Source organism: Thunnus albacares, chromosome 22 (genome assembly GCF_914725855.1).
Source record: "Thunnus albacares chromosome 22, fThuAlb1.1, whole genome shotgun sequence".
Classification (NCBI taxonomy): domain Eukaryota; kingdom Metazoa; phylum Chordata; class Actinopteri; order Scombriformes; family Scombridae; genus Thunnus; species Thunnus albacares.
In genome coordinates, this window is record NC_058127.1 from 7,800,377 (window position 1) to 7,812,579 (window position 12,203).

A 12,203-nucleotide genomic window follows, 5' to 3' on the forward strand; every position below is an offset into this window, starting at 1 on the left:
TATTGAAACATACAAAAACAGGCAAAAAAAAACATGGCTGTACAGCAACACTGATGATCTGGCCATGGGAAAAATGAAAGTGACTGGTTTCTATACACAGGCTTAATTAAGTAATTAGGTACAAGTCAAGCAGTAACTACCAAAGCTTGAGGCTGAAGCCAATGAAGAAGTACCTTAAAGTGCCACCATCAACTGCTTTTGTTTGCTCTCCTTGTATATTTTATCTGGTGTTTTTATTTATTTTGATTGTATTTGATTTTACTTTCTTTGACTGTGAAGCACTTTGTGACTGATGTCTGTGAAAGGTGCTATATCAATAAACTTTGCTTACTTGCTTGCTTGCTAGATGATGGCTCCAATTGACTCCCAAAAAGTGGCAACTTCTCTCTAGAAATACTACGTTGAATCATTATGGTCTCAATCACAAAATTTGGGTCCTCTAACGAGTGTATTTTAGAAATTATTGCTCCGTTAACAAGATTTGAAGATACTTGATTGTGATACCTTCCCTGTTAGCACAACTTAGCTAAAGTAACCCAAGTGTGCACCGCTCAGGGTTTCCAGTAAGCTAGCGATCTCTTCGGTCCGAGGTAGCGGGGCGTGTTTCAAGAGTGTGAAAGGCAACACCCTGCACTCTTTATTTGGAAGGTGCTGGCTACCAATGGAAAAAATGGCGCCGATCATAAACAGCAACTCTGGGCTTCAAACTGGCTTCACTGCAAACCAATGGGTGAGGTCACACCTCGCTACATCCAGTGTTTTGGTGTTTTGGCACAGACTCTTTTATATGATGTATGTCCTTGGATCTTTTAAACTGTTAAAGTATTTGTTAAACGTTCTGCCAAACTGATTCCAGGTCAGTTGAGTGAAAATCAGATGTTTCTGTGTCACTATAATAAATCCTGCTCAGGTTGTACTGGCGTTCATCCAGGTTAATGGTGTGTTTGTGTTTTGGATGTTCAACCACTGAACCGGAGTGACTGCGGCTAAATGTCTGATGACCCAAACTGCAGGACAGATCCAGGGATAACAGTAAGAAACACTTGCTTGCTTTTGGAAGATGTGAATAGTGTATAGAAATGTCTGACAAAAATGAACTCCCATGTGTGAAAATGGGCATTTTTATTTTGTTTCAAGACGAAAAACATCTTCATTATAAACCAGCCAGAAGTGCGTGTGGGCGTCAGAATAAAAGATAGAGATAGAGAGAGAGAGAGAGAGAACAGCCTCTGGGAAGGAAACTGGAGAAAGCCAGCACACAGATATATTTGCCAAACACATTCACACACAAACACACACACAGTGAAACTCAGCAGGCACATCTTTGCGGAACAATGCGACGCCCAGAGGTCAGTCATTGAAGTCTGCAACCACCGAAAACAGCTCCGAAAATGTGTTTGGTAATAGAGAGTGAGAAGAAAAATGGAAAGAAATTGCAAATGAGCTGCTGTTCATGCACGAGATTGTGTAGAAAAAATAAAAACAGTCTTTGCTCTATGAATTGAATTGTAAAATACATTTGTAACTGTCAAAGTTGATTTTCACTTGGATTTTTTTGTATCATAATTCTTAAAAATACAATTTCACATGATTGTTAAGTGTCAAAATAAACAGTATTTTCAGATTTCTTTCATGTGTAAATCTAAACTCTATACATCATTTCCTACATTTCCCAGGATGCCTTTCAGCAACCCAAAATTAAATCATATGCACTTATTGTTTTCATTCAAGAGTGCTTACATGGCTGAGTAATATACTGTTGCTGGTCGCCTCTCAGTTCATGATCATTCGCCGTATGTGTGATTGCAGCTGTGTCCTTGTCTTGTGGCTAAATTGCATTCTGGTCTATTTTCTTCTGCTGCTGTGGGTGTGGGGGGGGGGGGGGGGGGGGGGGAAACTGGCATCTCTGCCTCTTCTGTGATTAATTTCAACCCTGTCACTGACTGAAGCCCAGGGGTTGATAGTGAAGCCGACTATTACCTCTGATATCTACAGTTGGCTTGTTAGTGATAAGAAAACGGCACCATTAGACAACAAAATTGGCTCATAAAGACAACACACAGGAGTGGACTCTTATCAGTTTTGGGTATTTTGTTTTGTTTTTCACGCAGAGTCTGTGTTATTCCTATGAGCTCATGATAATATGGGCGAACGTGAACAAACACTCCAGGTGATAAAAACCTACAGGCACGTGGGATTCCTGTGTGTTTGTGAGTTTTCAGAGTGAAAAGACTGAGTTACAGAGACAGATGTTTCCTTTCAAGTGGGATGCCCTTGAACATGCTGCTGCACAAAACAAGAATCCCAAATTCTGGATCATCATCTGAGAGAATCAACTTGTGGCTGCCCTACTTTTTGTACAAATGAGTGGTTTATGTGTGTGTTTGTTAGAGAGGCTTTGAGGCAAAAGAGCCAGTTTGTAAAAGGCTTTATTTCCATGCAATATTAAGCAGCAAAACCATGAACAGAATAACTTTTATATTTTTAAATGTCCTTCGAGAGAGAGAGAGCTGAGCCATGAAAGCAGATCTCTCAGTTTACCAGTCAGTCTTCATTCTGACTCTTGCCGATGGTCAGCGACTGAAAGACTGAGATTGCACATACTGGAATGAGCTGAAATTAGGTTTCTGTGGATGACTGGACTCGTTCTTCTGACCAGGTTGAAGAGCTTACTGATTCAAAGCGACCTCTGAGTCAAACCGCTTCACATCGAGAGAAGCCACTGGAGGTGGTTAAGGCTGACTGGTAATGATGACTGGAAGGGGACCTTGGGTCAAAAATCCAAGAAATGCTGCAGGGACTAAAACTCCTAGCGTTCCTGGGAGTGGTTAGGATGCCCAGATGGAACAGGACTGAAAGGGGACACCTTGTCCTGCTGCCACTAGGATCCTGACCTGAATAACCTTCATTGAAATGGAAGAAATCAAAGTTTAACTTTGTACTGTATGTTCTTTTCTATAATTTAAATATCAATATGGCACTTTTGAGAGGACCCTCTCCTGTTTCAACATGACAATGCCCTTTATGCACAAAGTGAGGTCCATAAAGAAATGGTTTTCCCAGTTCGGTGTGGAAGGACTTGACTGGCCTGCACAGAGCCCTGACCTCAACCCCATCCGACACCATTGGGATGGGCTGGAACACCGACTCAAACAAGTCCTTATTCCTTAAACAATATCTTTAGTATTTGATTGCTGTGGTGTTTTTTTGAATTGCACTTTCAATGGTTGTTGCTGCTGTTCTCCAAATGTAAAATGCAGCAGATCCTGTGTGACAGAGGGAAAGTACTACTACTCAACCACCCTGAGTATTTAGAAGGGGTTTAAGGATCAGTGTGTTGGCTAAATCACATCTGTATTACATTAGTTGTTGGTAGAGAAAAGTAAAACTGACCTTTCACTACGTATATAGCGAGGGGGAACCCTCGACAGCACAGGAGTAGGGTGTAGTTGTCCGATTTGCTGCTAGGTAGCGTGTGCCCACAGCAGGGTGAGTTGGTCTGCTGATTGGCGTCATGCTGAGTGGATCAAGTGTGTAGTTCTGGCTGTTTTTCTATGATAGGGAACGTAAACTGCCAATAGGGAACGGCAGATTTTAAACAGCAGAATTTGTGTGAAATTTTGTTTTTGCTCTGTAAAACGGCTGCCGAAGGTTGTTGCTTTGAACCCCTAGTACTCGGCAGATCTCGCTCCCTGTGACCTCTTTTTGTTCGCAAAACAAAAATTAGGACTAGAGGGAAGAAGATTCGCCACTGTGGAAGAAATCGAATAAGAATCACAGGAGGATCTGGACACGGTCAGAAAATGGTGACTACAGGAAATGTTTCCAAGAATGAGAGAAACACTCAGATGAGTATATCGCATCTCAAGGCGAATACTTTGAAAGGGATAAGGAAGGTGCTACTGAAACTTAACAATTTTGGGAATTTGTGGGTACTCCCTCATATATATCTTTCATATCAAAAACCATGTTTTTACAGTCAATGATTTTTTCACACACAGAATACCATTTTATTAACTGGTCACTTGCAGGTTTAATAACACTTAAACCAACAGAATTACTCTTCAAGAAAGCTATAAAAATTCTTGATCATTGTAACAACCTGGAAAAATATAATTTATTAAGTTTTCAGAACATTAAAAACTTTAAATATGCTTGTTTTATATATAAGACTTTGGGCTTTCACCACCTGCTGTAAAGGAATTTATTAAACAGAGGGCTGACAGTGGTAATAGCATCAGAACCACCACTAGAGGGGGCTGTGTGGTGCCATGTAGACACACCACATTTAGACAGACTACGCTATCAGTAAAGGGAAGTAAATATTGGTTATAATTATGTTTTATGTTTATTATCACAGTGAATTGGCGTGCTGCTTATCTTATTTACTTAGTTGCTTATCTGTTTATTCTTCATCCCGTTGCCTCCTCCCATCCCAACTTTCTCCCTAAATCTTTCCTTCCTGTCTCTGTTTGCCTTTTACTCTCATTTTTTCGATCTGCCTTCCTCGGTAGATTTTCATCACATCCAACTATCAGATCTGCCTGGATTTGGACATAAAATCTCAGGCATCAAACAATTTGTTATCAAGCCTCTAGACTGGTGACACTGTATGTCGCCAAAACATCGGACCTCTGTGGGAACCGCTTGACTGAAGTCTGTTGAGTTGTCGTTTGGTTTAGACACTGTAGTCTGTGTATTTCAGTCTTTCAAATAACAAGAAGCACCTAGAAAATTGAACATTTCTCAATATTATTTATAAGCTGATTCATGACAGGGATCTATCTCATTTAAAAACATTTTTAATAAGTAGTCATCTACTCTAAACATGACACAGCATAATAACAATTTTCCCGTCAATTTAGTTCCTCATTTTGTTTGCATAGTCAGTGACGGGCTGTAATGAACAAAGCAATGATGCAGAGAGGTGATGCAAATGATTGTTTTGTGTGGGTGAAACACAAAAACTAAAAGAACAACATGACGGTAGAATGTTTTCACCTTTATATAAACTCCTTTCATTCCTTTTTTTTTTTTGCCATAATCCTTTAAAAATTTGATTCTCAGTTCTTTTATTTGTTTTCCTCCGGTCATATCTTATTTCATCCCCCCTCTGTGTTCTCCTGCTGAGCTGATATCAAAACTATGGAGCCGTATCAACACCAAACAGTTATAAATAAGTCATAGTTTGTCTGTTTCAAAATTTTATCCATGGTTTTACTTTTAATATGTATCCGTATACCAATGACAATGTCGAAAAGAAAATAAATTTGAAGATAAACTTGATGTTTTTAATGATAGTTAATAATATATGAATGTCTCTTGGTGTATAACAATGATTGCTACATACAATACAAACACACACATACACTCAGCTGGTGTTATTTTTCGAGCTGCTGTCATTCAACCGAAGCAGTCGTGTTTGTGTTCCTTCAAGAGTCAGAAAGACTGACAATCAGCGAGACAAATGATGCAAGAAGTGATGCTTATGGTAAACAATGTGCGTAAATTAGCAGAAAACACACACTCAACAGATGCTCACGGAGGAAAGAGACATGGGAACAATCCTTGACTGCTCGGCTTTGTCTAATGAGCCACAGACAAACACAAGAAACTCAGTGTGATTACATGTGTAAAGAGCTGCGAGGAAACCAACCGCAGAACTGACAAGAGCCCCGGAGTTTTGCTGACACTGTCATGCTGACACCCGAAAAAAAGCACACAGCGGAGTGTGAAATTAATAAACAGGATTTGTAACAAATACAGTAGCTATGCATCATGTACCGTGTGCACAAAACACCAGAGGAACATGGAGAGATTTGAGACGGCAACACAGTAAATTCTTTCTTGGTTAATCTTAATCTCAGATAGCAAAATTGTTGCGGCCCACACCCGACACTTTCATCCGGCCCACACACGGCGTGGAATAATGGCACTTGGGCGGTCCGCTCCTTTTTCCCAAATCTGGGCCACAAGCAAACCATTTGTCGACCAAGAACAAACCAGATAAACCAGAACTGGCCCACATCCAGAATTTTTTTTAAAAAAGGCCCACATTCGATTTGGGATATTTGGGCTATTTTTGCTATTTTACATGTGGGCTATTTCAGGCTCACATCCATTTTGTCTGAAGTGGCCCACTTCCATATGCTATCTGGGGTGTGTAGCAGGTGAGTCCAATTTAAGTCCACTAAATATTCATTCATTTAGCTATTTGCTAATGTCGTCTGTCTGCTAACAAGGAGCTGAAAGTTGTTATAATTCCCCCGCAAAGCAGAATCAGGTGAGAATTTTCTGTGGGTTCGTCACTACCAGCAACTTCTTTCACATAAAAGTAGTCATGCGATGTATTATTGATATAAAAAAATATTGATTATAGCCACTTTAGCTTTGATGGTGTGGGAAATGACAGACACAGAAATGATGGAGATCAGGGTGGAAAGAATTTTCTTTTTTCTTATTTCAAAGAAGAAACAACAACAAACACTACAAAGGAATAGTTCAGCACTTTGGGAAACACTTTTCTGAGAACTTTTGAGAGTTAGAGAAGATCGATATCCCACTAAAACCACGAATTGTAGTTTCTACATTTCCGTTCATGCTAAAGAAACAAAATATAACGTGTGAGTGTTAGTCTTGTTGGTAGGTGTTATTAATTAATCATATTATATTACATGTTAATGGACATTTAGTTAACCATTCTTATAATTACCAGTTATAAACCACTCAGTAAATAACACACATACAGACCTTGTATGTATACACATATTTTCTCGTTATAAAAACAGGTTGGGCAGTTGTGTGATATGTACAACGGTGTGTGTAACCCTTTCTAAACAAACAATTTTAAATTTAATTACTGAGATTCCTCCCCTTTTTTCCTCCTTTTTTCTTATTATTTCTTCCTTTTTTATTTGTTTCAACTGTAAAACAACAAAAACACTTCCCCAAAACCACTGCTGCTGCTCTGCTATTCATGTGGAGCCATTTGGATGATGTTTTATCCTGTGTGTCCCTATACTTAACTAATTTTCACCAGAGGAAGTAATTCCTTAATTTTAGGGTACAAGAAGTGGAATCAGTGCTAAACTACTAATGTTAGAGTGGATATTTTAAGGAATAATGGAGGGATTATCTAGTACTGTCTCCGTGTGCTCTTTAAATCCTTACAAATGTCCCCACAGGGACTCAACAATGGGAGGCCTCCTCTATTGGGTGTAAATGCAGCAAGCTAAAGAGGAAAAACTGAAGAGAGGGATGTGAAGGAATAGACAAGAGGGACAGACGGTTTTGATAAAGAGCTAAATCTGTTGGAAACCGTTTCTGGAAAGGAAGAGGATGATTTTAGCAGTCTGGTTTTTAGAAGGAGAAGATTACAGGATGAAGACGAGGGATCAGAAAAAGAGAATAAAGGACTTAATCCGTAATCCGGAATTTAATTTCCCATTTAAACCGATATTTATAGAGATACATTCACACGCATGTCAGCCTTTTACCGTGAAATGAAGCTGCAATGTCAAACCTTTGTAATGTGGGTTGCTGTGAGCTGCTTGTAATGAGAGAAAAATCTGCTGCTACGAAGGAATTTATGGTTGAAAAGTTGTCCTGTAAGTCAAAGTCACAAGCTCACGGGGAGGAAAACAACACAGGCTGGATTTAAGACTTCAAAGGAGGTTTGGTTTTAAGTTTCACACTTGACATCCCTGTGAATATGTTTTCAGGAGAAATTAATTTTTTTTTTCCATTCAGTTTTTTGGAAGGAATATCTGCCTAATGAAAAATTATAAATAAACATTTTAAGGGACATATCATGCACATTTCCAGGTTTATATTTATATTCTGGGGCTCTACTGGAATATCTTTGCATGATTTACCCCATATAGACCAATACCATTTGTCACAAAAAGTTCCACTGTCAGTTTTTATAAGTTGTCTTACATGAACTGTTGTGGGTTTATGGTACATTTTCTTAAGAACATTCAAGAAAATACCTAATATTGTATTACAGTTGTAAAATAAAAAAAAGAGACAGAACATTACAAAGGAAAGAGGACAATAATTGGAGTGAAGACAAAAATATATAATATTAAAAAACATGTATTAACTCAGTGACATCTGAAAGGAGAATTTAAGAAAATATATGGGGGAAAAGGGACATCTGTTTATCATTGGAATATACACTACATTGACTAGTATGTCAACATCTAAACCAGTATGTGATTGTTGAACATCTCATTATAAAACCATGGGCATTCATCTTCCGCTATCATCTACAGACTTGTAGATGATAGCGGAAGATGAAAATGTCAAAGTTGGAAACACATTCTTGTCTGAAATATAACTGTATTCTTTCCTTTAATTGGTAGTCTACTGACAAACCATAAAACTCAGCCTAAGACTGATGTACACACTGAAGTACACGGACATAAGTGTGACGAAATATCCACATGAGCTTATTTCTTTTGCATTTCTCAGAATCGTCCCTCTAGCAGTCATATCTCCTATGAAATTAAACTTCCAGTAACATGAGACAAAATCCAGAGATATCTGGAATTAAATGATATCCATCTAATCTTTCTTCTCTCTTCTTCCTTCGCCTTGCTAAATTGAAATGACCGTCTGGGAGGTTTCCGTTCCCTGCTAACGTAGCTCTGTTTTACAATGAAGATAATCAAATCCCTACTCAAATGGCCCACAAAATGTCAGATTGTTTTACCTGCACAGAAGTAAGAGGAGGATGAATCTGGTGAGAAGGAGGATAATGTGGAAAAGGAGAAGAGAAGAAATCCAAAATATGAGGAAGAGGAAGTAAATTGGTGGGGAAGGAAAACAGATAACGAGCTCAAGTAGAAATATGGTAAGAAAATAGAGTGATAAAACTGTAAAAACTGTAATTAAAGGGGAAAAGAAGAAGACAGTAGGGGGTGGATATAGAGGTGTTTGTCTGCAGACTGCAAGAGATGGGCATGACTTGTAGTTGTCCAAATCACACAGAACCATGCCAGATGTCAAAACAAGATGTTGTTGGCAAAATGGCAGATCGTTGGGGAGAAGAAGTCAAAGACATCCAAGGGCCCCCTAGGATGTAGTGACACCTGGGGTGATCAATATCGACAGACGTCCTGGATGCTGTGGGTGTTTACGAAGATGTAGATTTGGGGAAAAGTGAGAGCAGTGGTCAGGAGGACTTCAGCTGGACCGGGCTGTTCTCCTTCCAGTACCTGAGGGCAGCTCACCTAAAGCTCTGTGCTGTCAACTTGGACCTGAAGCCGTATTTACCATCGTTCCCAGAGGAGCAGTCGGTGCCCGTGGGGTGTCGCAGCAGGAGACAGATGCCCTGTGCTACCACATGCAGGTGTACCTCGGCCATGCTCTGGGCACCTGCAGCTGGAAGATCATCTCCAAAAGCTACGATACCTTGGAGTACTATGAGAGCCTAAGTGAGCTGAGGAAGAAAGGCTGCGAAGTTTCGCTGGAGAGAGCCAAAAGATGTGTAATTTATACTATAAGAACATTGGATATGATGTTCTTGGTACTTGAAGGTGTGAGTTTATAAAAGCAAGGAGCACTTTCTGAGTAACCTCTTCAATTCTACCATCAATGCAGAAGTTCCCAAATATGTCCTGAATATATGGATTACAGTGTATAAAATGATGCAACAAGAAATCTGATTTTCTAATTGATGTAATGCTGCAGCTTTAAAACAACTGCATCTTGGGTTTGAATCTTTCATAAACATTCGCATGTTCAGCGAACATCACAAATATTGTAGGAGCATCAGTAGTTAGATTTTTCCTTTCAAATCCATGTGTATGCTTCATTGAAGTGCTGCAAGACACATAATATGACCTTTTTATACAACAGAATATGTGGCATTTTCATACAGTGTAGAAAGGTTTTGTCCCCCTCTCACTGACTTTGAAGCTACTTAAAGGGAAATCAGTTCAAGGAGTTAAAGGGCTCTTTCCAAGAGAATAAAGCAGATACTGTTGGTGTTGCATTGTCAAGCAAGTTAATCATTAAAATGTGTCCAAACTGTTCTCTGAAGATAGTTGGTTACATTTGCCTCATTGACAGTCATTTACATATACTTTGGCTAATTACCCTTCTGAGCTTGTCTGACAACAAAGCAGAAATAAATAAAATAAATTTTAAATATTGCCAATATTGACATTGACAAATTGTACACTCATTCCTTATGTACAGTAAATTTATTTCAGCCCACAGGTAAGTCTACACTGCAAAAGCAAGCAACTTCAATGTGTGTTTGTGCTTGTAATGGAGATTTATCTTCTTTATAGATGAGAAAAGTACCCTGTTGTCCACAGGGGGCATATTCATCCAGATATACATGACAGTTAGACATTAAAGCCAAATAACACTTTTAGTTATTTAGTAGCCAACTCTGCAGTGGAGGAACTCAATGCACACTGCTCTGCACAGTTTTCTCCTTTTGCACCTGCTGACACCTCAACTCTCCAGTAGTCTATGTGGTGAAATGACATACAGCAACAATTTGATTAGAAAAAAAAAGGTAGATTTACATTTATCAATCATGCACTCATCACATCTCTTTTAAGCAGCTGCTGAACCCTTTGTTTAATGATTTGATGAATAATTACCACCACTGCACATAAATAGAGTAAAAAACTATTATGAAATGTATCAATTTAATGTTATAAACTATCATCAGCAAAAATCTTTTATTAATTTATTTTTTTAAAGTTACAGGTTGTTTTAATCTGTCTGTAATTATACTCTTCTTCATTTTTAATGCTCATTGAATATAATATTTTATTCTTCAAAGTTCATTTTTTCCTTTAAAGTTATTTTTTCTTCATAGTAGTAGCTAATTAAAATAGATTTAATCATACACATATAAGAAGTGGGCTTGACTTGTAGTGGTCTTGAAGACTGCAGATGGATTTTCTTGGGGGGGAAAGGTGGACTGAGTGGGAGAGAGAGACGGGAAAAGAGGAGCAATGCTAAAAGAAATGTACCTGTACATAGAGATGACCAGATTGGAGGTAGAGGAGGAAACCATCAGAGGGTTTATTCTTGTTATACTTTCAAATCCCTTATCAATATCTCACTCAGCAAAGGGGAAAGCTCAATATCTCCTTTATCTGAATCATACACTTTATTCTTCCAATGTAGATTCTTACTTGGTTTTATTCTGTTAATTTGACACTTTGCCATGTCTTTTGTTGTCTTCCTGCAGGTGATGTTTGTGGCCTAAAGTTCTGTGAAGCTTCACTGTGGCTAAATGCTAATGTCAGCATGCAAACATGTTCACAATGACAAACACGCATCATTCATTCTTTCATCAGAGCTAAGCCATGTTCTTTTTGGTCCAACATGACTCCATAAATGGTTTGCGACTGTGGCTCAGGAGGCAGAGCAGGTTGTCCACAAACCGTAGGGTTGGCGGTTTGATCCTGCGACTTTTCCTGATCATGTGTTGAAGTGTCCTTGAGCAAGACACCCCGAGAACCCCCCCCCAAGCTGCTCCCGATGGTCAGGTCAGCACCTTGCATGGTGGCTCAGTCGCCATCGGTGTGTGTTTGTGAATGAAAGGCAAAAACTGTAAAGCGCTTCATCCGTTAAGGTAAAGAAGCGCTATATAAGTGCAGCCCATAAATGAAGCATAGTGTTGGTTCAGGCAAATCGAACTGTATAATCATTTGCTATAAATGGTCAATATTTTGACACAAGTATCTCTGACCGAAATTGAGATTTTGCTACACTAAGCTAGAATAGAGATAAAAGGAAAGAGCATACTAGACCTGAGTATATAAAGCAAAACTTGACAAGACTAGAATACAATACAGACTCTGTTTAGGAATTTTGGATCCTCCTAGCGGCCATATCTGGAGATCAATAACATGACAAACACCAGTGTCAGTTTCTGTCAGTGTGTCTAGTTGTTCCAGGAAGGTACAAAAAGATGAATTAGTTATTTTATAGTCTTCTAGAGAAAGCTTTTTAGAAAACCAGGTGGCTATGCTACAGCTTCCTTTAATCAATCAATCAATCAATCACAAAGACATCAAAGCAGACGGTAATCAGCACAGTCTATTCAGATGGAAGCTATGGCCAGACAAGATGGAAGGGTAACACTTCCACTGCCTGAAATGCACCGATGCATACCAATACCCAAAGCTGATTAATGAACCTATCAATCACAAATCAAAGGAAACGCT

At 38.9% G+C, this 12,203-nt stretch overlaps 1 long non-coding RNA gene across 1 annotated transcript; it reads left to right on the forward strand.

Annotated features, from left to right (window-relative positions):
• Positions 1–8,354: 8,354 nt before the first annotated feature.
• On the forward strand, positions 8,355–10,047 carry LOC122974402. Its single transcript, XR_006400383.1, has 2 exons — positions 8,355–8,857; positions 8,995–10,047. It is a non-coding gene; the product is annotated as an uncharacterized LOC122974402 (long non-coding RNA).
• The last annotated feature ends 2,156 nt before the right edge of the window (positions 10,048–12,203 follow it).